Genomic DNA, 22,735 nt, shown 5'->3' with positions numbered 1-22,735 from the left:
ACCTATCATTACCTATCATTAGCATGACGCAAAGCCTCCTGGACTTGTTCCCAAGTGGAACGAAGATGCTCCTCTAATGCAGGAATACTCTGTGGAACAAACGAGTCAGGCAACATGGAAGGTTGGAAACCATAATTCGCCATAAATGGAGACAATCGGGAGGCAGAATTCAAGGCACTGTTGTGAGCAAACTCTACCCAAGGTAATAGGACAGACCAGTTGTTATGATGGTCAGAAATATAGCAACGTAGGAATTGCTCCAAGGACTGATTGGCTCGTTCTGTGGCCCCATTAGACTGCGGGTGATCTGCAGAAGAGAACGCAAGCTGGATTCCCAACTGTGCACAAAAGGCTCGCCAGAACCGGGAGACAAACTGACTGCCCCTGTCCGAGACAACCACCTTGGGCAGCCCATGTAAGCGAAAGATCTCCCGAGCAAAAATGGAAGCCAGTTCCTTAGAGGTGGGCAACTTCTTAAGTGGAATACAGTGACACATCTTTGAGAACCGGTCAACCACCATAAGGATAACAGTGTTGCCTTGGGAGTTGGGCAACTTCACAATGAAATCCATAGACAGGTGAGTCCAGGGCCTCTCTCCATTGGGTATGGGTTGTAGGAGGCCCAGTGGCAACCCGTCCATAGTCGCCCCCCCAAGCAGTCCAAAAATAAATAAAGTTTATTTAAACATGTTGGAAGGCTGGCCGCAGGCTAGCCTGAATTTGTAGGAGGAGTCTGAGGGCTTTATATCCCTCCTCCTCCATCAGAGCCTTCGTCGGCTCATTTCTGCTTTCAGGAGGGGGCAGGGCTTCTGCGTCTTTGCCGAGCTATCGGCTGCAGCAATGGCGGTGTATCTCTCTGTGGTCATACCAGGGAGACCGCCTGCCCACCCACCTTGCTTCCCCTGGGTACTGTGATGGAGGTCGGCTGCCCACCAGCTCCTCTCTCCCGGGGCAGATCCGGCTGCCGGGGGGGGGGGGGGGTGTTCGGCCAGCTGCCGGTTCCACTCCCCATACACGTTCAGTTTCATAGGTGCATTGTCTGCCTGGTGCTGGGGGGGGGGGGGGGCGGCCGCCCCCGCTGTTTCCTCTCCCCACACATCCAGTCCCCACACACATCCAGGCCCATGAGGGAGATGAGAAAAAAGCAAAAAGAACCGCGCAGTCCCTAATAGTTAATATTAAGGTATAAACACCTCACCCAGGAAACTGAATATAAAACCCTAAGTGATACTAATATAATATCCCCTGTTTCGGGAATGAACCTCATACAGTGCAAAAATATTACATATAAAATAACATCACTATGTATCTGGTGAATCCCAAACTTATTGTGTCACATATACTAAACACATTTAACAATACATGTACAGCAGTGTCATGAGGGAGATGGCTGCCTGTTGTCTGCAGGGGGGTGATTCGGCTCTATGGCGGCTCTCCGTCCTCCTCACACAACCGTCCAGCCCGCCGCCTGGCTGCCAGCAGGGAGCGTGCCCCCCCTCCTGTCTCCTCCTTCTGGGGGCGCGCGCTGGAGAGAGCAGAGCAGAGAGTGCGCGCTCACCTGCCTGACAACAGGAATGGAATGGGGGGGGAGGCGCACTCCCTCATTCACTCTCTGGTCACATCATTACCACCACACTGACTGGCCATGTACCAGAGCTATGTTTCTGGATGATGTATGGACACAGAGTTATATGTATAAATGGAGACAACAGTCCACATATAGTTACCGCATGTTAAATGTAAATACATAACTACCTATACAGTAGCCGTTCTCCCATTGTGGGGGGAGGGAAAGGTGATTGTCCGCCTGCCGGCTCCTCTCTCTCTCCCCATGTGCATATCGCTCCGCTGTGGGGGGAGGGGGAGGGGATCGGCCGCCGCCGGCTCCCCTTATCTTCTCTCATGGGCATTGCTCTGTCCGCCGATTCTCCCGGTGTGTGTGTGTGTGTGTGTGTGTGTGTGGGGGGGGGGGGGGGGGGGGGTTGGCCGCCTGTCCGCTAGTCCGCCTGCTCCTCTCTCCCCATGCTCTCCTTCTGCATCTGGTGGCCTCCCGCGGATTCTCGGGGGGGGGTTTGGCACATCCATCCCCACATCTATGCCGTACACCTGGTGGGGGGGTCAGTGATCTGCCCCCTCCTGCTTATCTCCTCTGGCTCCACCAGGAGGGCTGGCCGTCAGTGCTCTGGGGGCGTGAATGGTCACCCCTCCGTCGCTCCTTTCCTCCCCATTGTTCTGACATCTCTGCAGCAATCCTGACAACGGCCAGTCATGAGGTGACAGGTCTGCCAGGGTTGCTGCAGTTACTGGTAATTTTGCTTTCTTTGGTCAGTGTTTTGATCACACCCAGCGTTTTCTGTCATTAGCGTTTTCTGTCATTAGCGTTTTTCTGTCATAAGCGCTTTTCTGTCATTGGCGTTTCTGTCATAGGCGTTTTCTGTCCATTTTTTTCCGCCATAGCGTTCTGTCCAGCTTTCACCGTCATATCGTTCGGTCCAGCATTTCTGTCTCAGCGTTCGGTCCAGCATTTCTGTCTCAGCGTTCGGTCCAGCATTTCTGTCATAGCGTTCGGTCCAGCATTTCTGTCATAGCGTTCGGTCCAGCATTTCTGTCATAGCGTTCGGTCCAGCATTTCTGTCATAGCGTTCGGTCCAGCATTCTGTCATAGCGTTCGGTCCAGCATTTCTGTCTCAGCGTTCTGCCCAGCATTTCTGTCATAGCATTCGGTCCAGCATTTCTGTCTCAGCGTTCTGCCCAGCATTTCGGTCATAGCATTCGGTCCAGCATTTCTGTCTCAGCGTTCTGCCCAGCATTTCTGTCTCAGCGTTCTGCCCAGCATTTCTGTCTCAGCGTTCTGCCCAGCATTTCTGTCATAGCGTTCGGTCCAGCATTTCTGTCATAGCGTTCGGTCCAGCATTTCTGTCATAGCGTTCGGTCCAGCATTTCTGTCATAGCGTTCTGCCCAGCATTTCTGTCTCAGCGTTCTGCCCAGCATTTCTGTCTTAGCGTTCTGCCCAGCATTTCTGTCTCAGCGTTCTGCCCAGCATTTCTGTCTCAGCGTTTCTGTCCGGCATTTCTGTTATAGTGTTCTGTCCGGCATTTATGTCATAGCGTTCTGTCCAGCATTTCTGTCGGATCCATACGGGCTGGGTTTGTTTCATTTTGGCGTCCCATTTTCTCTCCCGTATAACACACGTCATACGATGCACACTCATTTCTTTGCACTTGTACGTCTACCCACCACAGTTTGTGGGTACACAAGGCCGCAGGGTTGTTTGCTACCTGTCTGCTTTCTGTCATGGCGTTTTGTACGTAGCATTTCTGTTAGCCAGGGCTCATATCCTGGTCTGTCACTCCTACGGACCATACAGGCTGAGGTTTTGTTTTAATTGATTGCAGTTCAGCAATCTTCTCGCCCGCATATCATATGTTGCTTGATTTTCATCAAACTTTGTACATCTACCCACCACGGTCTGTGGGTACTCTAGCCCTGAGGGTTGTTTGCTATCTATCTTTGTTGTTCTGTCATAGCTTTTCCGTTCGTAACTTTATTGTCATTCGTAGTGTATGTTCGTACGTCATACGTTGCACGCTTATTTCTTCACTCTTGTACGTCTACCCACCACGGTCTGTGGGTACACCAGCCCGGAGGGTTTATTTGCTGTTCTGTCTCTGTTGTTCTGTCAGAGCTTTTCGTTTGTAATTTTCATGTCATAGCTTTATGTTCGTAGTTTGTCTGTTAGCTAGGGCTCACATCCAGGGTCTGTCACGTTTACGGACCCATACGGGCTGAGGTTTCATTTTTAATTGATTGTCGTCCCACAATTTTCTCGCCTGTATACCATATGTCATACGTGCACGTTCACCATACCTTTGCTACTACCCACCATGGTCTGTGGGTACCTCAGCCCTGAGTTTTAGTTTTTAATTACCTGTCTTGGCGCTGCAGGTTGCTCGGGCTCGCTCACTACATACACCAGGGTTGTGTCAGCATTAGATTCACATTCATGCGCTGTTGGTCTTGTCATTTCTGCACTTACATCCTCATACTTGTCAGGTATGTAGGGGTATTGTTGTTTCATGTCTTGGTTGTTTGTTCTCTTTTCGCTTGTTGTGTTTTCTCTGTTTGGGGCTTGGGGTGGGTTGCGGAGCAGGCCAGTGCACATTCATCCCTCCACCGTCGCATGGGGGTTCAGTGCTTGGTAGCACCCCATCTTTAGGGGTGGGACCATTCCAAACTCTTAGCTCAGTTTATCGCTGAGGTACCCCTTTCCCGGCCTCAGCTGGTGGGGGCAGTATTCAGGTAGTTAGCCCCAACTCTGTTACAACTTCTTCCATCTACCAGTGCGGTGCATGTTTCGTGCAGGATTCTTCAACCCAGTTCATGCGGTTTTCTCTATGTGCTCTGATTTGTTAGTCTGGATGGTGGGGTTCATAGCCCGCGAGGCTTGCACTGAGGTTTCAGCTGCAGCTCCTGTTCTTCTCAGTGCGCCTTCAGATGATGTTGGTATATTTCACAGTGGCTTGTAGAACTGGGGGCAGTGTGGTCTCAGGCATCAATCTGGCCATGGTTCTTATCCGGATTGTGCAGTGGGCTTCTCACAAGGCGGGATGGTATCATAGGTTCATGTTTATGGCTTTTGCTGGGTATTGCTTCGGCTGTTTGGCCTCATTTGCCAATTCTATGAAGTATCTATCAGGTGACCAGTTTTCAGGACCTACACACTCCTGTCAATCTGTCCATTTTTGCGGCTCACCCTCTCTATCCATCAAGCGAGGGAAGTCGGGGATGTTCTCTTTGGCACGGCTACCAGTTACCGGCCAGGTTTATGTGGTGTTTCAGACTTCCTGTCTCCTTCCCTTGGCAGTTCCCTGTTAGTGCTCTAGGTAGTTTCTCTCTCACTGCTTACAACTTCCCCTTCATTGGTATAGATGGGTAAGCTAGGGGTTTGTGGTCATATTTCTGTACCTTAGCCTTGGTGTCGGGTTAAGTAAGTTGGCCTTCTCTGCATCATTCCTTGGGTCTGCTCTTTCTCCATCCTCTCACTACAAACGGTTTGTTCTCACGTCCAGGTTACTTGCCAAACCAGGCTGGTATCCTAACCCCTTTCTGTTATTCATCGGGTTCCTGGGCAATATTTATACGTAGGTCCCGCAGGGGGTCCTTTCTTTACATCAGGTTCATGGGGCGCTGGACATCCTCCATGTTAGCAGTGACATACGTAACCCCCCTTTTCTGTAGTCAGACAGGCATTCACATTTTCCGGACTAAACGGTTGTTGCGGGCCTTCTTTTTAGCTTTCACATCACACCTACTTTGTGTCTTTTTGCCCTCTTTTAGGCATACTGTCCAGCCAGGCCAAGGCACACCACAGGCCTTGGTAGTTAGGGTCATCGTATTTCCGAATGAAGACTGACTAAAAGCTGGAAGGCTGGCCGCAGGCTAGCCTGAATTTGTAGGAGGAGTCTGAGGGCTTTATATCCCTCCTCCTCCATCAGAGCCTTCGTCGGCTCATTTCTGGATTCCCACCCACCCGTTCCCAGATTGCTTTCATCATTTTATTTACATTTCACACATCTTTATTCAGGGTATGCCCTCTTTTAGGCATACTGTCCAGCCAGGCCAAGGCACACCTCAGGCCTTGGTAGTTAGGGTCATTGTATTTCTGAATGAAGATTCTGACTACAAGTCCCTTTAAAACTTTTTTTTTTTTTAAATGTCTTTATTTGCACTGTGTCCCCCCCCCGCCGGGCGTAGTGCAATATGTAAAGCGCCATGTCTATGCAATCACGAGATTGCAGACGAGGCGCTTCATTTGCCCAAAAAAGCCTTGCTCCCCCCTTTGAAGGCAGTAACATCAGCCCATAGACTAGGCCACCAGAATTGTTGGGAAATGGCCCAAATGAGTTGATTCTTTCTAGGATGGCCAGCTGCCTTGGGAGAATGGTAAGTCTGGAGCACAGCAGTACGGAGACTCTCTGGGACAAAGCAGCGGTCACAAGGTTTATCAGGAGGAACATGGATCTGAGCAGCAAGAATTTTGTCACCCAAAGGAGAAGTAAGACTGGTGCGAACTGTAGCCAAGATACGATCAGGAGGAATCATAGGAACCAGAACCAACTCCGACTTGGAAGTGGAGGAAAAATTGTCGTGACAAGGCATCAGCCCTTACATTCTTAGTACCGGGTAAGAATGAGGCAATGTAATTAAAGCTTGACAAGAAAAGAGCCCATCACGCCCTTCTGGGAGAGAGTCGCTTAGACTCAGTAAGAATAAGAATGGGCACAGTGGTACCTTCAAGGAGATGTCTCCATTATTTCAGGGCTAAAATGATCGCCAACAGCTCTCTGTCACAATCTCATAATTGCACTCAGCAGGTGACAATTTCTTGGAAAAGTAGCCACACGGATGCATAGCGCTCTCAGAGTTAGGACGTTGAGACAGAAGGGCACCAACTCCAGTCTCAGAAGCATCAACTTCTAGGATAAAAGGCAACGTAGGATCAGGATGTGCCAACACAGGAGCAGAAACAAAGGCAGCCTTGAGAGTCTCAAAGGCCCTAATGGACTCCGTAGACCAACTCTGTGGGTTACTATCCTTTCTGGTCATATCAGTCAGAGGCTTGACCAGAGACGAGAAGTTACGAATAAACTTCCAATAGTAGTTGGCAAAGCCCAGGAAAGGATGCAGAGGACGTAAACCCACGGGTTGAGGCCACTGTAGGACTGCCGAAAGTTTCTCTGGGTCCATCGAAAAACCAGCAGTGGAAATGACATAGCCCAGGAATGTAACCTGTTCACGATGGAACTCGCACTTCTCCAGTTTACAATAGAAATTGTTCTCTCTTAGTTTCTCAAGCGCACAACAGACATCTGTGTGGTGGCTCTCCAGGGACTTAGAAAATATGAGGATATCATTGAGATTAACCACCACACACAGCTGCAACAAATCTCAGAGGACATCGTTAATAAATTCCTGGAAAACTGCCATAGCGTTACAAAGGCCAAAAGGGGGAGCGTGGCCAGCACGCAAGCAGTATGGACGCTTAGGGAGAGAGCTACGCAGCATCGGCGGCATACATAGCGACATTGGACCCACAGCCTGCATTGCTTCGACCACCCGAGCGGCGAACCGATCACCCATCACGGCCGGAATGACCAGAAAGCGTAAGGATGACCGGGGACCTAAAAAATGTACAGCTTTCTCCCCCCCTGCCGCCGCGAGGGGGAAGACAAGATGGCGCCGGTCTCTCCACAAGCAGAGGAGCGCGGGGCGCCAGCTCTCCATATACAGACATGCCAGACGCAGTGCCGCTACTCGCAGAAAGAACAGAGGGACCCTCACCTCCTCCAGGTGACGATGCTCCTAGCCCATCACACTGCAGCCCAGTGAATACAAAGCAAAAACTGGATCACACAAGCAGTGAGGTAAGCCAAAACTCTGCTGCATTTCTAGGCCTTGACAGGCCTGAGCTTTCCTCCATAGCGGCCTTTCCAACAACCAACCAGCCCATACTGGACACTCAGCTTAAAGAAATGCTGAGGACTCTCCACAACTCCCTCCACAATGACTTGTGTACACTAACTAAACAATTCTCCAGAGAATTCCATGCCCTCGGGGATAGAGTTAACAACATTGAACAGTCCAAGGAGGATATGACTTCTACCATTAATGAGCTAGTAGATGCTCATGATGGAAATTTAGAAGACAAGGCGTGGATCAAGGCCAAAATGGCCGACTTAGAAGACCGCTCACGGAGGAACAACCTCAAAATCAGAGGTATCCCCGAAAATATTCAACCACCCGATCTCTAAAAATAAGCCATAGACCTATTTTCCACTCTATTACTGGACCTCCCAGCCATCGAGCTTACAATTGACCACATACATTGCATCCCTAAACCGACCTTCTTACCTCCACAGACCCCCTGAGACGTACTGATGAGGGTCCATTTCTATCACACTAAGGAGCAAGTTCTATATATGGCCAGGTGTATGGGGCAACTGCCGCAACCGTATACTGCCCTCCAAATATTTGCGGATTTGTCTAAACACACATTAGACATGAGGAGGCAGCTATCCACGATTACGAAGGCACTCCACAACCATAAAATTGAATACAAATGGAAACAACCATCCTCTGCCGACAAGGGCTTCGCGCTACTCCACACCTGGGGTATTATCCTGGAACCTGCACCCCCAATGGGAGCAAAGAAAAATCTTGAGAGACTTACGCCTCAATGGCGCTAACAGGTTCGCCTCACTTTGCATGGTCCATTGCAGATATATCTTGATGACTATCTACCAACCATTCTCAAATAACCGCCATGATGCTCTCCTATGTCAGATCCATACTAAGTGGCCTTTGAACTTTTCCCCTCAGCAACAATGCAGCATAGTGCGCATTTCACACTACTGCATTTTTTAGTTTCTTTTTGGTTCTGTTCGCTTTGCCTGTTTGTCTTTTGTTTTTTTTCTACACAGCACCTCAACTCTACGTGAGAAAGAAAGCATTCCACCATGTACCACTACCAACGCTCTAATTGCACAGATCTTCCACTGCAGCAAGAGGCTCTAACAACACCCATCTAGATCTACCATGCCTGATTGACAGCCAAATCCCCTTGCATCTACCATCGGATATCGTGAGTACTATAATGTATCGCATTTCTACCACTTTCACATGACCATGAAAGTCCTATCTCTTAATGTCAATGGGCTTAACCACCCTGCTAAAAGACACTCCCTATGGCACACAGCCAAAACACATTCTTGCCAAATTCTATGTATGCAGGAAACACATTTCAAAAGCGGCGCAGAGCCCAAATGCACACATCCGGACTATCCTCATATCTGCGCATAAGGTACCAACAAAACCAGAGGAGTTTTTATAGCTATACATCGTTCAGTGGATTTCAAACTTCAGGAATCCATCTCAGACATTAATGGCTGCTACCTCATCCTGACTTGCACTATCGACTTTTTTCCCATAACTATAGCGACAGCATATGCGCCGAATCGCAAACAACTGTCATTCTTGAACAATACGATGCGGAAAATTCCGCAAGGTACAGAAGGGCTCTTTAGTCCTCTCCGGAGACTTCAATGTTCTTCATGACCCAGAATTGAACACGTCCAACCCTACAACGAGGCGTCACCTCACAATGGGACCGTTTTTGCTCGAAAATGATCTCTATGATACTTGGAGATGCCTCCACCCAGACGATCGAGAATACTCTTACCATTCACCGGTTCATAAAACTTACACCCGTATTGATTATATACTTACTGACAAATGGTTATTGCAGAGGGTGGCGGAGTCTGACATTGCACCTATAACGTGGGCAGATCATGCCCCGATCAGTACCACACTTTACACAGTGAAATCACAACCAACACACAAAGTATGGAGGGCCAACGCTCAGCTACTAAAAATACCTAATTCAGTGAACATCTTAAGCCAACAGATGGCAGAATTTTTTGCAAATAATACGGGCTCAGTGTCAGACTCGGCCACCCTCTGGGGCGCCCATAAGGCATTTTGTAGAGGGATTCTCATACAATTAAATGCCCAGGCCAGGAAGAGGAGGATGCAGCAAATAGATACCCTCACCGCTGACCTCAAAGCTCTTGATGCCCCTAATCAACTCAGACCAACCCCGCAATTAAAACAAAAACTACTGACGTTACAACAGGAACTAAGGACGGTGATATTAGACATATATGAAAGACGCTATCATAAACTGAAAGCTAGATACTATCACACTAGTAATAAAGCAGGTAAAGCCCTGGCGAGTCGAATTCAGGGTCGCCATAACAAATCAAAATTTCCTACCTATACCACCCTAGCACTAACACCAAACTACAAGACCCCAGGCTACAGCGGATGCCTTTAGCTGCTATTACAGCACATTGTACAATTTGAATACTGATACAAGCATTCCTCCGCCTACGCCAGAATCGGTATAGCAATTCCTAGCCACGGTTCACCTGCCGTCTCTCACTGACACCCAACTCGAAGCCCACTACTCAGGAAATAATAGCAGCCATTTAATCCCTCCCGAATGTAAAATCCCCTGGTCCAGACGGATTAGGGGCAGAATACTATAAGTTCCTTAAGGATACATTAGCTCCTCATTTATGCGAAATGTTTAATGATGCTGATTCCTCCTCGACCTTCCCTGTGGAAATGCTCAAAGCTTTAGTGGTCACCCTCCCAAAACCAGGTAAGCCAGCCGAGATTCCCCAAAATTTTTGAACAATATCCCTCCTAAATATCGACATCAAACTTTATGCGAAGACGATAGCAACGAGACTGATGACATATATGCCCTTGCTCATCCACGGTGACCAAGCGGGATTTACCAAAGGGAGAACTTCCGACGCCACTTTAACATTATCCATCATGTGGGCCACTCTTGAACGCCTTCTCTGCTTCTCTCTTTGGATGCAGAGAAGGCGTTCGACAGGGTCCATTGGGGATATCTCCAGCAAGTACTAACAAAGTTTGGATTTGCGGGAAAAATCCTTTCAGCCATCTTAGCCCTATATAAGCAGCCCTCAGCCCAAGTTTACATTAATGAAATGCTATCCCTCCCATTTGACATTTAAAATGACACGAGGCAAGGATGCCCCCTCTCTCCTTTAATTTTCAACTTAATTATTGAGCCCCTAGCAGAACGAATTCGCTCAGACCCCTCTATTACAGGACTACGAATCGGATCGACAGATCATAGAATAAGCCTATTTTCAGACGACATAATCCTTATACTCAAGAACCCTACTACCTCCCTCCCAAAGCTACAAACTATCTTGCAGGAATTCGGCTCGGTATCTTACTACAAAGTGAATGAAAGCAAGTCCCATCTCTTGGACTTGGGCTTAGATAGTAGCACTAAGTGTTCCCTATCTGCCACATTTCCCTACATATGGGCGGAAGATGGAGTCCCATACCTAGGTATAACTAACCAAAACTTCAAATAGATTATTCCATGCAAACTTTCCCCCCTTTAAGCGACAATTCGAATCAGATCTACACTCCTATGTAAATTTGAACTCTCCTGAGTAGGTCGGCTTGCAGCATTTAAGATGATGGTGCTACCCAAACTGCTCTACTTGTTTAGAACTCTCCCTATCCACCTTCCTAAATGCTACCCTACCATCACCCTGAATGCACCCAATCTCGTCTGATCTTGGATGCTAAGCAGTATCGGGCCTAGAAGGGAGACCGCCTGGGAATACCAGGTGCCGTAGGCTTTTTTCCCAGTATGTTGTCTGCTTCGACGACCTGTTGCATTTTTCTTCTTGTTTGCCCAAAGTGAGCACCTTGGCGCTTGTCAAGAGAGTTGAAAGTAGACTGCAATATTGCCTACGGCCACATCACCCTTAATGCGCCCAATCTCGTCTGATCTTGGATGCTAAGAAGGGTCGGGCCTCATTAGTACCTGGATGGGAGACCGCCTGGGAATACCAGGTGCCATAGGCTTTTTTCCCAGTATGTTGTCTGCTTCGACGACCTGTTGCATTTTTCTTCTTGTTTGCCCGAAGTGAGCACCTTGGCGCTTGTCAAGAGAGTTGAAAGTAGACTGCAATATTGCCTACGGCCACATCACCCTTAATGCGCCCAATCTCGTCTGATCTTGGATGCTAAGAAGGGTCGGGCCTCGTTAGTACCTGGATGGGAGACCGCCTGGGAATACCAGGCGCCGTAGGCTTTTTTCCCAGTATGTTGTCTGCTTCGATGACCTATTGCATTTTTCTTCTTGTTTGCCCGAATTGAGTACCTTGGCGCTTGTCAAGAGAGTTGAAAGTAGACTGCAAGATCGCCTACAGCCACCTCACCCTGAATGCGCCCGTTCTCGTCTTATCTCGGACGCTAAGCAGGGTCGAGCCTGGTTAGTACCTGAATGGGAGACCACCTGGGAATACCAGGTGCTGTAGGCTTTTCTCCCAGTATGTTGTCTGCTTCGACGACCTGTTGTATTTTTCCGCTTGTTTGCCCGAGGTGAGCACCTTGGCTTTTGTCAAGAGAGTTGAAAGTAGGGTGCATGAGCGCCTACGGCCACATCACCCTGAATGCACCCGTTCTCATCTGATCTCGGATGCTAAGCAGGGTCGGGACCTGGTTAGTACCTGGATGGGAGACCACCTCGGAATACCAGGTGCCATGGGCTTTTTCCCAGCCTGTTGTTTGCTTGGACGACCTGTTGTATTTTTCCGCTTGCTTGCCCGAGGTGAGCACCTTGGCTTTTGTCAAGAGAGTTGAATGTAGGGTGCACGATTGTCTACGGCCACATCACCCTGAATGCGCCCGAACTCGTCTGATCTCGTATGCTAAGCAGAGTCGAGCCTGGTTAGTACCTGGATGGGAGACCGCCTGGGAATACCAGGTGACGTAGGCTTTTTCCCAGCCTGTTGTTTGCTTGGACGACCTGTTGTATTTTTCCTCATGTTTGAGCACCTTGGCTTTTGTCAAGAGAGATGAAAGTAGGGTGCAAGATCGCCTACGGCCACATCACCCTGAATGCGCCCGATCTCGTCTAATCTCGGATGCTAACAAGGGTCGGGCCTGGTTTGTATCTGGATGGCAGACCGCCTGGGAATACCAGGTGCCGTAGGCTTTTTCCCAGCCTGTTGTTTGCTTGGACGACCTGTTGTATTTTTCCTCATGTTTGAGCACCTTGGCTTTTCTCAAGAGAGTTGAAAGTAGGGTGCACGATTGCCTACGGCCACATCACCCTGAATACACCCGATCTCGCCTGATCTCGGATGCCTAAGCAGGGTCGGGCCTGGTTAGCACCTGTATGGGAGACCGCCTGGGAATACCAGGTGCCGTAGGCTTTTTCCCAGCCTGTTGTTTGCTTGGACGACCTGTTGTATTTTTCCTCATGTTTGAGCACCTTGGCTTTTGTCAAGAGAGTTGAAAGTAGGGTGCGCGATCGCCTACGGCCACATCACCCTGAATGTGCCCGATCTCGTCTGATCTCGGATGCTAAGCAGGGTCGTGCCTGGTTAGTACCTGGATGGGAGAACGCCTGGGAATACCAGGTGCCGTAGGCTTTTTCCCAGCCTGTTGTTTGCTTGCAACGACCTGTTGTATTTTTCCTCATGTTTGAGCACCTTGGCTTTTGTCAAGAGAGTTGAAAGTAGGGTGCACAATCGCCTATTGCCACATCACCCTGAAGGTGCCCGATCTCGTCTGATCTCGGATGCTATGCAGGGTCGGGCCTGATTAGTACCTGGATGGGAAACCGCCTGGGAATACCAGGTGCCGTAGGCTTTTTCCCAGCCTGTTGTTTGCTTGGAACGACCTGTTGTATTTTTCCTCATGTTTGAGCACCTTGGCTTTTGTCAAGAGAGCTGAAAGTAGGGTGCATGATCGCCTACGGCCACATCACCCTGAATGCGCCCGATCTCGTCTGATCTCGGATGCTAACAAGGGTCGGGCCTGGTTAGTATCTGGATGGCAGACCGCCTGGGAATACCAGGTGCCATAGGCTTTTTTCCCAGCCTGTTTGCTTGAACGACCTGTTGTATTTTTCCTCATGTTTGAGCACCTTGGCTTTTGTCAAGAGAGTTGAAAGTAGGGTGCACATTCACCTCCGGCCGCATCACCCTGAATGTGCCCGATCTTGTCTGATCTCGGATGCTAAGCAGGGTCGGGCCTGGTTAGTACCTGGATGGGAGACCGCCTGGGAATACCAGGTGCCGTAGGCTTTTTCCCAGCCTGTTGTTTGCTTGGAATGACCTGTTGTATTTTTCCTCATGTTTGAGCACCTTGGCTTTTGTCAAGAGAGTTGAAAGTAGGGTGTACAATCGCCTATGACCACATCACCCTGAATGCGCCCGATCTCGTCTGATCTCGGATGCTAAGCAGGGTCGGGCCTGGTTAGTACCTGGATGTGAGATCGCCTGGGAATACCAGGTGCCGTAGGCTTTTTCCCAGCCTGTTGTTTGCTTGGAACGACCTTTTGTATTTTTCCTCATGTTTGAGCACCTTGGCTTTTGTCAAGAGAGTTGAAAGTAGGGGGCACGATCACCTACCGCCACATCACCCTGAATGCGCCCGATCTCGTCTGATCTCGGATGCTAAGCAAGGTCGGGCCTGGTTAGTACCTTGATGGGAGACCGCCTGGGAATACCAGGTGCCGTAGGCTTTTTCCCAGCCTGTTGTTTGCTTGCAACGACCTGTTGTATTTTTCCTCATGTTTGAGCACCTTGGCTTTTGTCAAGAGAGTTGAAAGTAGGATGCACAATCGCCTATGGCCACATCACCCTGAATGTGCCCGATCTCGTCTGATCTTGGATGCTAAGCAGGGTCGGCCCTGGTTAGTACCTGGATGGGAGATCGTCTGGGAATACCAGGTGCCGTAGGCTATTTCCCAGCCTGTTGTTTGCTTGGAACGACCTGTTGTATTTTTCCTCATGTTTGAGCACCTTGGCTTTTGTCAAGAGAGTTGAAAGTAGGGTGCACAATCGCCTCCGGCCGCATCACCCTGAATGCGCCCGATCTTGTCTGATCTCGGATGCTAAGCAGGGTCGGGCCTGGTTAGTACCTGGATGGGAGACCGCCTGGGAATACCAGTTGCCGTAGGCTTTTTCCCAGCCTGTTGTTTGCTTGGAATGACCTGTTGTATTTTTCCTCATGTTTGAGCACCTTGACTTTTGTCAAGAGAGTTGAAAGTGGGGAGCACAATCGCCTACGGCCACATCACCCTGAATGCGCCCGATCTCGTCTGATCTCGGATGCTAAGCAGGGTCGGGCCTGGTTAGTACCTGGATGGGAGACCACCTGTGAATACCGGGTGCCGTAGGCTTTTTCCCAGCCTGTTTGCTTGGAACGACCTGTTGTATTTTTCCTCATGTTTGAGCACCTTGGCTTTTGTCAAGAGAGTTGAAAGTAGGGTGTACAATCGCCTATGACCACATCACCCTGAATGCGCCCGATCTCGTCTGATCTCGGATGCTAAGCAGGGTCGGGCCTGGTTAGTACCTGGATGGGAGATCGCCTGGGAATACCAGGTGCCGTAGGCTTTTTCCCAGCCTGTTGTTTGCTTGGAACGACCTTTTGTATTTTTCCTCATGTTTGAGCACCTTGGCTTTTGTCAAGAGAGTTGAAAGTAGGGGGCACGATCACCTACGGCCACATCACCCTGAATGCGCCCGATCTCGTATGCTAAGCAGGGTTGGGCCTGGTTAGTACCTGTATGGGAGACCGCCTGGGAATAACAGGGGCCGTAGGTTTTTTCCCAGCCTGTTGTTTGCTTGGAATGACCTGTTGTATTTTTCCTCATGTTTGAGCACCTTGGCTTTTGTCAAGAGAGTTGAAAGTAGGGTGCATGATCGCCTACAGCCACATCACCCTGAATGCACCCGATCTTGTCTGATCTCGTATGCTAAGCAGCGTCGGGCCTGGTTAGTACCTGGATGGGAGACCGCCTGTGAAAACGAGGTGCTGTAGGCTTTTTCCCAGCCTGTTGTTTTTTTTGGAACGACCTGTTGTATTTTTCCTCATGTTTGAGCACCTTGGCTTTTGTCAAGAGAGTTGAAAGTAGGGTGCATGATTGCATACGGCCACATCACCCTGAATGCGCCCGATCTCGTCTGATCTCGGGTGCTAAGCAGGGTCGGGCCTGGTTAGTACCTGGATGGGAGACCGCCTGGGAATACCAGGTGCCGTAGGCTTTTTTCCAGCCTGTTGTTTGCATGGAACGACCTGTTGTATTTTTCCTCATGTTTGAGCACCTTGGCTTTTGTCAAGAGAGTTGAAAGTAGGGTGCACAATCGCCTACAGCCACATCACCCTGAATGCGCCCGATCTCGTCTGATCTCGGATGCTAAGCAGGGTCGGGCCTGGTTAGTACCTGGATGGGAGACAGCCTGGGAATACCAGGTGCCGTAGGCTTTTTCGCAGCCTGTTGTTTGCTTGGAATGACCTGTTGTATTTTTCCGCATGTTTGAGCACCTTGGCTTTTGTCAAGAGAGTTGAAAGTGGGGAGCACAATTGCCTACGGCCACATCACCCTGAATGCGCCCGATCTCATCTGATCTTGGATGCTAAGCAGGGTCGGGCTTGGTTACTACCTGGATGGGAGACCGCCTGTGAATACCAGGTGCCGTAGGCTTTTTCCCAGCCTGTTTGCTTGGAACAACCTGTTGTATTTTTCCTCATGTTTGAGCACCTTGGCTTTTGTCAAGAGAGTTGAAAGTAGGGTGCACGATCACCTCCGGCTGCATCACCCTGAATGCGCCCGATCTTGTCTGATCTCGCATGCTAAGCAGGGTCGGGCCTAGTTAGTACCTGGATGGGAGACCGCCTGGGAATACCATGTGCCGTAGGCTTTTTCCCAGCCTGTTGTTTGCTTGGAACGACTTGTTGTATTTTTCCTCATGTTTGAGCACCTTGAATTTTGTCAAGAGAGTTTAAAGTAGGGTGTACAATCGCCTATGGCCACACCACCCTGAATGCGTCTGATCTCAGATGCTAAGCAGGGTCGGGCCTGGTTAGTACCTGGATGGGAGACCGCCTGGGAATACAAGGTGCCGTAGGCTTTTTCCCAGCCTGTTGTTTGCTTGGAACGACCTGTTGTATTTTTCCTCATGTTTGAGCACCTTGGCTTTTGTCAAGACTGTTGAATGAAGGGTGCACAATCGCCTACGGCCACATCACCCTGAATGCGCCCGATCTTATCTGATCTCGGATGCTAAGCAGGTTTGGGCCTGGTTAGTACCTGGATGGGAGACCGCGTGGGAATACCAGGTGCTGTAGGCTTTTTCCCAGCCTGTTGTTTGCTTGGAACGACCTGTTTTATTTTTCCTCATGTTTGAGCACCTTGGCTTTTGTCAAGAGAGTTGAAAGTAGTGGGCACGATCACCTACGGCCATATCACCCTGAATGTGCACAATCTCGTCGGATCTCGGATGCTAAGCAGAGTCGGGCCTTTTTAGTACCTGGATGGGAGACCGCCTGGGAATACCAGGTGCCGTAGGCTTTTTCCCAGCCTTTTTGCTTGGAACGACCTGTTTTATTTTTCCTCATGTTTGAGCACCTTGGCTTTTGTCAAGAGAGTTGAAAGTAGGGGGCATGATTGCCTACAGCCACAACACCCTGAATGCGCCTGATCGCGCCTGATCTCGTCTGATCTCGGATGCTAAGCAGTGATGGGCCTGGTTAGTACCTGGATGGGAGACCGCCTGGGAATACCATGTGCCGTAGGCTTTTTCCCAGCCTGTTGTTTGCTTGGAACGACCTGTTATATTTTTCCTCATGTTTGAGCACCTTGGCTTTTGTCAAGAGAGTTGAAAGTAGGGTGCACGATCGCCTACGGCCACATCACCCTGAATGCGCCCGATCTCATCTGATCTCGGATACTAAGCAGGGTCGGGCCTGGTTAGTACCTGTATGGGAGACTGATTGGGAATACCAGGGGCCGTAGGCTTTTTCCCAGCCTGTTTGCTTGGATCGACCTGTTGTATTTTTCCTCATGTTTGAGCACCTTGGCTTTTGTCAAGAGAGTTGAAAGTAGGGTGGTAGATCGCCTACGGCCACATCACCCTGAATGCGCCCAATCTCATCTGATCTCGGATGCTAAGCAGGGTCGGGCCTGGTTAGTACCTGGATGGGAGACCGCCTGGGAATACAAGGTGCCGTAGGCTTTTTCCCAGCCTGTTGTTTGCTTGGAACGACCTGTTGTATTTTTCCTCATGTTTGAGCACCTTGGCTTTTGTCAAGAGAGTTGAATGTAGGGTGCACGATCGCCTACGGCCACATCACCCTGAATGCGCCCGATCTTATCTGATCTCGGATGCTAAGCAGGTTTGCGCCTGGTTAGTACCTGGATGGGAGAACGCGTGGGAATACCAGGTGCTGTAGGCTTTTTCCCAGCCTGTTGTTTGCTTGGAACGACCTGTTTTATTTTTCCTCATGTTTGAGCACCTTGGCTTTTGTCAAGAGAGTTGAAAGTAGGGGGCACGATCGCCTACAGCCACATCACCCTGAATGCACCCGATCTCGTCTGATCTCGTATGCTAAGCAGCGTCTGGCATGGTTAGTACCTGGATGGGAGACCGCCTGGGAATACGAGGTGCTGTAGGCTTTTTCCCAGCCTGTTGTTTGCTTGGAACAACCTGTTGTATTTTTCCTCATGTTTGAGCACCTTGGCTTTTGTCAAGAGAGTTGAAAGTAGCGTGCACGATCACCTACGGCCACATCACCCTGAATGTGCCCGATCTCATCTGATCTCGGATGCTAAGCAGCGTCGGGCCTGGTTAGTACCTGTATGGGAGACCGCCTGGGAATACCAGGGGCCGTAGGCTTTTTCCCAGCCTGTTGTTTGCTTGGAACGACCTGTTGTATTTTTCCTCATGTTTGAGCACCTTGGCTTTTTTCAAGAGAGTTGAAAGTAGGGTGCATGATTGCTTACAGCCACATCACCCTGAATGCGTCTGATCTCGGATGCTAAGCAGGGTCGGGCCTGGTTATTACCTGGATGGGAGACCGCCTGGGAATACCATGTGCCGTAGGCTTTTTCCCAGCCTGTTGTTTGCTTGGATCGACCTGTTGTATTTTTCCTCATGTTTGAGCACCTTGGCTTTTGTCAAGAGAGTTGAAAGTAGGGTGCACGATCGCCTACGGCCATATCACCCTGAATGCACCCGATCTCATCTGATCTCGGATGCTAAGCAGGGTCGGGCCTGGTTACTACCTGTATGGGAGACCGCCTGGAAATACCAGGGGCCGTAGGCTTTTTCCCAGCCTGTTGTTTGCTTGGAACGACCTGTTGTATTTTTCCTCATGTTTGAGCACCTTGGCTTTTGTCAAGAGAGTTGAATGTAGGGTGCACGATCGCCTACAGCCACATCACCCTGAATGCGCCCGATCTCATCTCATCTCGGATGCTAAGCAGGGTCAGGCCTGGTTAGTACCTGGATGGGAGACCGCCCGGGAATACCATGTGCCGTAGGCTTTTTCCCAGCCTGTTGTTTGCTTGGAACAACCTGTTGTATTTTTCCTCATGTTTGAGTACCTTGGCTTTTGTCAAGAGAGTTGAAAGTAGGATGCACGATCGCCTACGGCCACATCACCCTGAATGCGCCTGATCTCATCTGATCTCGGATGCTAAGCAGGGTCGGGCCTGGTTAGTACCTGAATGGGAGACCGCCTGGGAATACCATGTGACGTAGGCTTTTTCCCAGCCTGTTGTTTGCTTGGAACGACCTGTTGTATTTTTCCTCATGTTTGAGTACCTTGGCTTTTGTCAAGAGAGTTGAAAGTAGGATGCACAATCGCCTACAGCCACATCACCCTGAATGCGCCCGATCTCATCTGATCTCGGATGCTAAGCAGGGTCGGGCCTGGTTAGTATCTGTATGGGAGACTGCCTGTGAATACCAGGGGCCGTAGGCTTTTTCCCAGCCTGTTGTTTGCTTGGAACGACCTGTTGTATTTTTCCTCATGTTTGAGCACCTTGGCTTTTGTCAAGAGAGTTGAAAGTAGCGTGCACGATCACCTACGGCCACATCACCCTGGATGTGCCCGATCTCGTCTGATCTCGGATGCTAAACAGAGTTGGGCCTGGTTAGTACTTGGATGGGAGACCGCCTGGGAATACCAGGTGCCGTAGGCTTTTTCCCAGCCTGTTTGCTTGGATCGACCTGTTGTATTTTTCCTCATGTTTGAGCACCTTGGCTTTTGTCAAGAGAGTTGAAAGTAGGGTGCACGATCGCCTACGGCCATATCACCCTGAATGCACCCGATCTCATCTGATCTCGGATGCTAAGCAGGGTCGGGCCTGGTTAGTACCTGTATGGGAGACCGCCTGGGAATACCAGGGGCCGTAGGCTTTTTCCCAGCCTGTTGTTTGCTTGGAACGACCTGTTGTATTTTTCCTCATGTTTGAGCACCTTGGCTTTTGTCAAGAGAGTTGAAAGTAGGGTGGATGATCGCCTACGGCCACATCACCCTGAATGTGCCCGATCTCATCTGATCTCGGATGCTAAGCAGGTTCGGGCCTGGTTAGTACCTGGATGGGAGACCGCCTGGGAATACAAGGTGCCGTAGGCTTTTTCCCAGCCTGTTGTTTTCTTGGAACGACCTGTTGTATTTTTCCTCATGTTTGAGCACCTTGGCTTTTGTCAAGAGAGTTGAATGTAGGGTGCACGATCGCCTACGGCCACATCACCCTGAATGCGCCCGATCTTATCTGATCTCGGATGCTAAGCAGGTTTGGGCCTGGTTAGTACCTGGATGGGAGACCACGTGGGAATGCCAGGTGCTGTAGGCTTTTTCCCAGCCTGTTGTTTGCTTGGAACGACCTGTTTTATTTTTCCTCATGTTTGAGCACCTTGGCTTTTGTCAAGAGAGTTGAAAGTAGGGGGCACGATTGCCTACGGCCACATCACCCTGAATGCGCCCGATCTCGTCTGATCTCGGATGCTAAGCAGAGTCCGGCCTTTTTAGTACCTGGATGGGAGACCGCCTGGGAATACCAGGTGCCGTAGGCTTTTTCCCAGCCTTTTTGCTTGGAACGACCTGTTGTATTTTTCCTCATGTTTGAGCACCTTGGCTTTTGTCAAGAGAGTTGAAAGTAGGGTGCACACTCGCCTACGGCCACATCACCCTGAATGTGCCCGATCTCATCTGATCTCGGATGCTAAGCAGCGTCGGGCCTGGTTAGTACCTGTATGGGAGACCGCCTGGGAATACCAGGGGCCGTAGGCTTTTTCCCAGCCTGTTGTTTGCTTGGAACGACCTGTTGTATTTTTCCTCATGTTTGAGCACCTTGGCTTTTTTCAAGAGAGTTGAAAGTAGGGTGCATGATTGCTTACAGCCACATCACCCTGAATGCGTCTGATCTCGGATGCTAAGCAGGGTCGGGCCTGGTTATTACCTGGATGGGAGACCGCCTGGGAATACCATGTGCCGTAGGCTTTTTCCCAGCCTGTTGTTTGCTTGGAACGACCTGTTGTATTTTTCCTCATGTTTGAGCACCTTGGCTTTTGTCAAGAGAGTTGAAAGTAGGGTGCACGATCGCCTACGGCCACATCACCCTGAATGCGTCCGATCTCATCTGATCTCGGATGCTAAGCAGCGTCGGGCCTGGTTACTACCTGTATGGGAGACCGCCTGGGAATACCAGGGGCCGTAGGCTTTTTCCCAGCCTGTTGTTTGCTTGGAACGACCTGTTGTATTTTTCCTCATGTTTGAGCACCTTGGCTTTTGTCAAGAGAGTTGAAAGTAGGGTGCATGATCGCCTACAGCCACATCACCCTGAATGCACCCGATCTCGTCTGATCTCGTATGCTAAGCAGCTTCTGGCATGGTTAGTACCTGGATGGGAGACCGCCTGGGAATACGATGTGCTGTAGGCTTTTTCCCAGCCTGTTGTTTGCTTGGAACAACCTGTTATATTTTTCCTCATGTTTGAGTACCTTGGCTTTTGTCAAGAGAGTTGAAAGTAGGATGCACAATCGCCTACAGCCACATCACCCTGAATGCGCCTGATCTCATCTGATCTCGCATGCTAAGCAGGGTCGGGCCTGGTTAGTACCTGGATGGGAGACCGCCTGGGAATACCAGGTGCCGTAGGCTTTTTCCCAGCCTGTTTGCTTGGATCGACCTGTTGTATTTTTCCTCATGTTTGAGCACCTTGGCTTTTGTCAAGAGAGTTGAAAGTAGGGTGCACAATCGCCTACGGCCATATCACCCTGAATGCACCCGATCTCATCTGATCTCGGATGCTAAGCAGGGTCGGGCCTGGTTACTACCTGTATGGGAGACCGCCTGGGAATACCAGGGGCCGTAGGCTTTTTCCCAGCCTGTTGTTTGCTTGGAACGACCTGTTGTATTTTTCCTCATGTTTGAGCACCTTGGCTTTTGTCAAGAGAGTTGAAAGTAGGGTGCACGATCGCCTACAGCCACATCACCCTGAATGCGCCCGATCTCGTCTGATCTCGGATGCTAAGCAGGGTCAGGCCTGGTTAGTACCTGGATGGGAGACCGCCTGGGAATACCATGTGCCGTAGGCTTTTTCCCAGCCTGTTGTTTGCTTGGAACAACCTGTTGTATTTTTCCTCATGTTTGAGTACCTTGGCTTTTGTCAAGAGTGTTGAAAGTAGGATGCACGATCGCCTACGGCCACATCACCCTGAATGCGCCTGATCTCATCTGATCTCGGATGCTAAGCAGGATCGGGCCTGGTTAGTACCTGGATGGGAGACCGCCTGGGAATACCATGTGACGTAGGCTTTTTCCCAGCCTGTTGTTTGCTTGGAACGACCTGTTGTATTTTTCCTCATGTTTGAGTACCTTGGCTTTTGTCAAGAGAGTTGAAAGTAGGATGCACAATCGCCTACAGCCACATCACCCTGAATGCGCCCGATCTCATCTGATCTCGGATGCTAAGCAGAGTCGGGCCTGGTTAGTATCTGTATGGGAGACTGCCTGGGAATACCAGGGGCCGTAGGCTTTTTCCCAGCCTGTTGTTTGCTTGGAACGACCTGTTGTATTTTTCCTCATGTTTGAGCACCTTGGCTTTTGTCAAGAGAGTTGAAAGTAGCGTGCACGATCACCTACGGCCACATCACCCTGGATGCGCCCGATCTCGTCTGATCTCCGATGCTAAGCAGAGTCGCTCCTGGTTAGTACCTGGATGGGAGACCGCCTGGGAATACCAGGTGCCGTAGGCTTTTTCCCAGCCTGTTTGCTTGGATCGACCTGTTGTATTTTTCCTCATGTTTG

At 50.0% G+C, this 22,735-nt stretch overlaps 16 non-coding genes and 34 pseudogenes across 16 annotated transcripts; all 50 read left to right on the top strand.

Moving 5' to 3' along the window:
• The first annotated feature begins 11,363 nt into the window (after positions 1-11,363).
• LOC143944943 (5S ribosomal RNA) lies at positions 11,364-11,482 on the top strand (annotated as a pseudogene).
• Positions 11,483-11,592: 110 nt separating this feature from the next.
• On the top strand, positions 11,593-11,711 carry LOC143943652 (5S ribosomal RNA; annotated as a pseudogene).
• Positions 11,712-11,821: 110 nt separating this feature from the next.
• LOC143945300 (5S ribosomal RNA) lies at positions 11,822-11,940 on the top strand (annotated as a pseudogene).
• A 110-nt stretch (positions 11,941-12,050) lies between these two features.
• Positions 12,051-12,170, top strand: LOC143945625 (5S ribosomal RNA; annotated as a pseudogene).
• A 109-nt stretch (positions 12,171-12,279) lies between these two features.
• LOC143945437 (5S ribosomal RNA) lies at positions 12,280-12,398 on the top strand (annotated as a pseudogene).
• Positions 12,399-12,498: 100 nt separating this feature from the next.
• Positions 12,499-12,617, top strand: LOC143947759 (5S ribosomal RNA; annotated as a pseudogene).
• Positions 12,618-12,717: 100 nt separating this feature from the next.
• LOC143946717 (5S ribosomal RNA) lies at positions 12,718-12,837 on the top strand (annotated as a pseudogene).
• A 100-nt stretch (positions 12,838-12,937) lies between these two features.
• Positions 12,938-13,056, top strand: LOC143953455 (5S ribosomal RNA). The gene has a single exon (XR_013268536.1). It is a non-coding gene; the product is annotated as a 5S ribosomal RNA (ribosomal RNA).
• Positions 13,057-13,157: 101 nt separating this feature from the next.
• LOC143946377 (5S ribosomal RNA) lies at positions 13,158-13,276 on the top strand (annotated as a pseudogene).
• A 101-nt stretch (positions 13,277-13,377) lies between these two features.
• LOC143946513 (5S ribosomal RNA) lies at positions 13,378-13,496 on the top strand (annotated as a pseudogene).
• A 98-nt stretch (positions 13,497-13,594) lies between these two features.
• On the top strand, positions 13,595-13,713 carry LOC143945890 (5S ribosomal RNA; annotated as a pseudogene).
• A 101-nt stretch (positions 13,714-13,814) lies between these two features.
• Positions 13,815-13,933, top strand: LOC143953763 (5S ribosomal RNA). Its single transcript, XR_013268815.1, has one exon. It is a non-coding gene; the product is annotated as a 5S ribosomal RNA (ribosomal RNA).
• A 101-nt stretch (positions 13,934-14,034) lies between these two features.
• On the top strand, positions 14,035-14,153 carry LOC143943534 (5S ribosomal RNA; annotated as a pseudogene).
• Positions 14,154-14,254: 101 nt separating this feature from the next.
• LOC143945391 (5S ribosomal RNA) lies at positions 14,255-14,373 on the top strand (annotated as a pseudogene).
• A 101-nt stretch (positions 14,374-14,474) lies between these two features.
• Positions 14,475-14,593, top strand: LOC143946278 (5S ribosomal RNA; annotated as a pseudogene).
• A 101-nt stretch (positions 14,594-14,694) lies between these two features.
• Positions 14,695-14,813, top strand: LOC143948423 (5S ribosomal RNA). Its single transcript, XR_013265395.1, has one exon. It is a non-coding gene; the product is annotated as a 5S ribosomal RNA (ribosomal RNA).
• A 98-nt stretch (positions 14,814-14,911) lies between these two features.
• On the top strand, positions 14,912-15,030 carry LOC143952429 (5S ribosomal RNA). The gene has a single exon (XR_013267607.1). It is a non-coding gene; the product is annotated as a 5S ribosomal RNA (ribosomal RNA).
• Positions 15,031-15,131: 101 nt separating this feature from the next.
• On the top strand, positions 15,132-15,240 carry LOC143949093 (5S ribosomal RNA; annotated as a pseudogene).
• A 101-nt stretch (positions 15,241-15,341) lies between these two features.
• On the top strand, positions 15,342-15,460 carry LOC143947507 (5S ribosomal RNA; annotated as a pseudogene).
• Positions 15,461-15,562: 102 nt separating this feature from the next.
• On the top strand, positions 15,563-15,681 carry LOC143951224 (5S ribosomal RNA). The gene has a single exon (XR_013266516.1). It is a non-coding gene; the product is annotated as a 5S ribosomal RNA (ribosomal RNA).
• A 101-nt stretch (positions 15,682-15,782) lies between these two features.
• LOC143954392 (5S ribosomal RNA) lies at positions 15,783-15,901 on the top strand. The gene has a single exon (XR_013269388.1). It is a non-coding gene; the product is annotated as a 5S ribosomal RNA (ribosomal RNA).
• Positions 15,902-16,002: 101 nt separating this feature from the next.
• Positions 16,003-16,121, top strand: LOC143955036 (5S ribosomal RNA; annotated as a pseudogene).
• Positions 16,122-16,219: 98 nt separating this feature from the next.
• On the top strand, positions 16,220-16,338 carry LOC143949447 (5S ribosomal RNA; annotated as a pseudogene).
• A 101-nt stretch (positions 16,339-16,439) lies between these two features.
• LOC143948229 (5S ribosomal RNA) lies at positions 16,440-16,548 on the top strand (annotated as a pseudogene).
• A 101-nt stretch (positions 16,549-16,649) lies between these two features.
• On the top strand, positions 16,650-16,768 carry LOC143952274 (5S ribosomal RNA). The gene has a single exon (XR_013267467.1). It is a non-coding gene; the product is annotated as a 5S ribosomal RNA (ribosomal RNA).
• Positions 16,769-16,869: 101 nt separating this feature from the next.
• Positions 16,870-16,988, top strand: LOC143948474 (5S ribosomal RNA; annotated as a pseudogene).
• Positions 16,989-17,086: 98 nt separating this feature from the next.
• Positions 17,087-17,215, top strand: LOC143949163 (5S ribosomal RNA; annotated as a pseudogene).
• A 101-nt stretch (positions 17,216-17,316) lies between these two features.
• Positions 17,317-17,435, top strand: LOC143945068 (5S ribosomal RNA; annotated as a pseudogene).
• Positions 17,436-17,533: 98 nt separating this feature from the next.
• LOC143953601 (5S ribosomal RNA) lies at positions 17,534-17,652 on the top strand. The gene has a single exon (XR_013268668.1). It is a non-coding gene; the product is annotated as a 5S ribosomal RNA (ribosomal RNA).
• A 101-nt stretch (positions 17,653-17,753) lies between these two features.
• LOC143945577 (5S ribosomal RNA) lies at positions 17,754-17,872 on the top strand (annotated as a pseudogene).
• Positions 17,873-17,973: 101 nt separating this feature from the next.
• Positions 17,974-18,092, top strand: LOC143948156 (5S ribosomal RNA; annotated as a pseudogene).
• Positions 18,093-18,193: 101 nt separating this feature from the next.
• Positions 18,194-18,312, top strand: LOC143944553 (5S ribosomal RNA; annotated as a pseudogene).
• A 311-nt stretch (positions 18,313-18,623) lies between these two features.
• On the top strand, positions 18,624-18,742 carry LOC143952620 (5S ribosomal RNA). Its single transcript, XR_013267780.1, has one exon. It is a non-coding gene; the product is annotated as a 5S ribosomal RNA (ribosomal RNA).
• Positions 18,743-18,843: 101 nt separating this feature from the next.
• LOC143947743 (5S ribosomal RNA) lies at positions 18,844-18,962 on the top strand (annotated as a pseudogene).
• Positions 18,963-19,063: 101 nt separating this feature from the next.
• On the top strand, positions 19,064-19,182 carry LOC143943580 (5S ribosomal RNA; annotated as a pseudogene).
• Positions 19,183-19,283: 101 nt separating this feature from the next.
• Positions 19,284-19,402, top strand: LOC143946533 (5S ribosomal RNA; annotated as a pseudogene).
• A 101-nt stretch (positions 19,403-19,503) lies between these two features.
• LOC143952830 (5S ribosomal RNA) lies at positions 19,504-19,622 on the top strand. The gene has a single exon (XR_013267969.1). It is a non-coding gene; the product is annotated as a 5S ribosomal RNA (ribosomal RNA).
• A 98-nt stretch (positions 19,623-19,720) lies between these two features.
• On the top strand, positions 19,721-19,839 carry LOC143950806 (5S ribosomal RNA). The gene has a single exon (XR_013266139.1). It is a non-coding gene; the product is annotated as a 5S ribosomal RNA (ribosomal RNA).
• A 101-nt stretch (positions 19,840-19,940) lies between these two features.
• Positions 19,941-20,059, top strand: LOC143954572 (5S ribosomal RNA). Its single transcript, XR_013269551.1, has one exon. It is a non-coding gene; the product is annotated as a 5S ribosomal RNA (ribosomal RNA).
• A 101-nt stretch (positions 20,060-20,160) lies between these two features.
• Positions 20,161-20,279, top strand: LOC143953168 (5S ribosomal RNA). The gene has a single exon (XR_013268275.1). It is a non-coding gene; the product is annotated as a 5S ribosomal RNA (ribosomal RNA).
• A 101-nt stretch (positions 20,280-20,380) lies between these two features.
• LOC143946339 (5S ribosomal RNA) lies at positions 20,381-20,499 on the top strand (annotated as a pseudogene).
• A 98-nt stretch (positions 20,500-20,597) lies between these two features.
• LOC143954573 (5S ribosomal RNA) lies at positions 20,598-20,716 on the top strand. Its single transcript, XR_013269552.1, has one exon. It is a non-coding gene; the product is annotated as a 5S ribosomal RNA (ribosomal RNA).
• A 311-nt stretch (positions 20,717-21,027) lies between these two features.
• On the top strand, positions 21,028-21,146 carry LOC143945817 (5S ribosomal RNA; annotated as a pseudogene).
• Positions 21,147-21,247: 101 nt separating this feature from the next.
• LOC143948449 (5S ribosomal RNA) lies at positions 21,248-21,366 on the top strand (annotated as a pseudogene).
• A 101-nt stretch (positions 21,367-21,467) lies between these two features.
• On the top strand, positions 21,468-21,586 carry LOC143954327 (5S ribosomal RNA). Its single transcript, XR_013269329.1, has one exon. It is a non-coding gene; the product is annotated as a 5S ribosomal RNA (ribosomal RNA).
• A 98-nt stretch (positions 21,587-21,684) lies between these two features.
• LOC143950119 (5S ribosomal RNA) lies at positions 21,685-21,803 on the top strand. Its single transcript, XR_013265551.1, has one exon. It is a non-coding gene; the product is annotated as a 5S ribosomal RNA (ribosomal RNA).
• A 101-nt stretch (positions 21,804-21,904) lies between these two features.
• Positions 21,905-22,023, top strand: LOC143944342 (5S ribosomal RNA; annotated as a pseudogene).
• A 101-nt stretch (positions 22,024-22,124) lies between these two features.
• Positions 22,125-22,243, top strand: LOC143944824 (5S ribosomal RNA; annotated as a pseudogene).
• Positions 22,244-22,344: 101 nt separating this feature from the next.
• Positions 22,345-22,463, top strand: LOC143946721 (5S ribosomal RNA; annotated as a pseudogene).
• Positions 22,464-22,564: 101 nt separating this feature from the next.
• On the top strand, positions 22,565-22,683 carry LOC143946406 (5S ribosomal RNA; annotated as a pseudogene).
• The last annotated feature ends 52 nt before the right edge of the window (positions 22,684-22,735 follow it).

The sequence above is a fragment of the Lithobates pipiens genome, unplaced genomic scaffold, assembly GCF_037356315.1.
Source record: "Lithobates pipiens isolate NorthernLeopardFrog02 unplaced genomic scaffold, aLitPip1_a1.2 Scaffold_30, whole genome shotgun sequence".
NCBI classification, from domain to species: Eukaryota; Metazoa; Chordata; class Amphibia; order Anura; family Ranidae; genus Lithobates; species Lithobates pipiens.
This window is presented reverse-complemented; position numbering and strand designations above follow the sequence as displayed.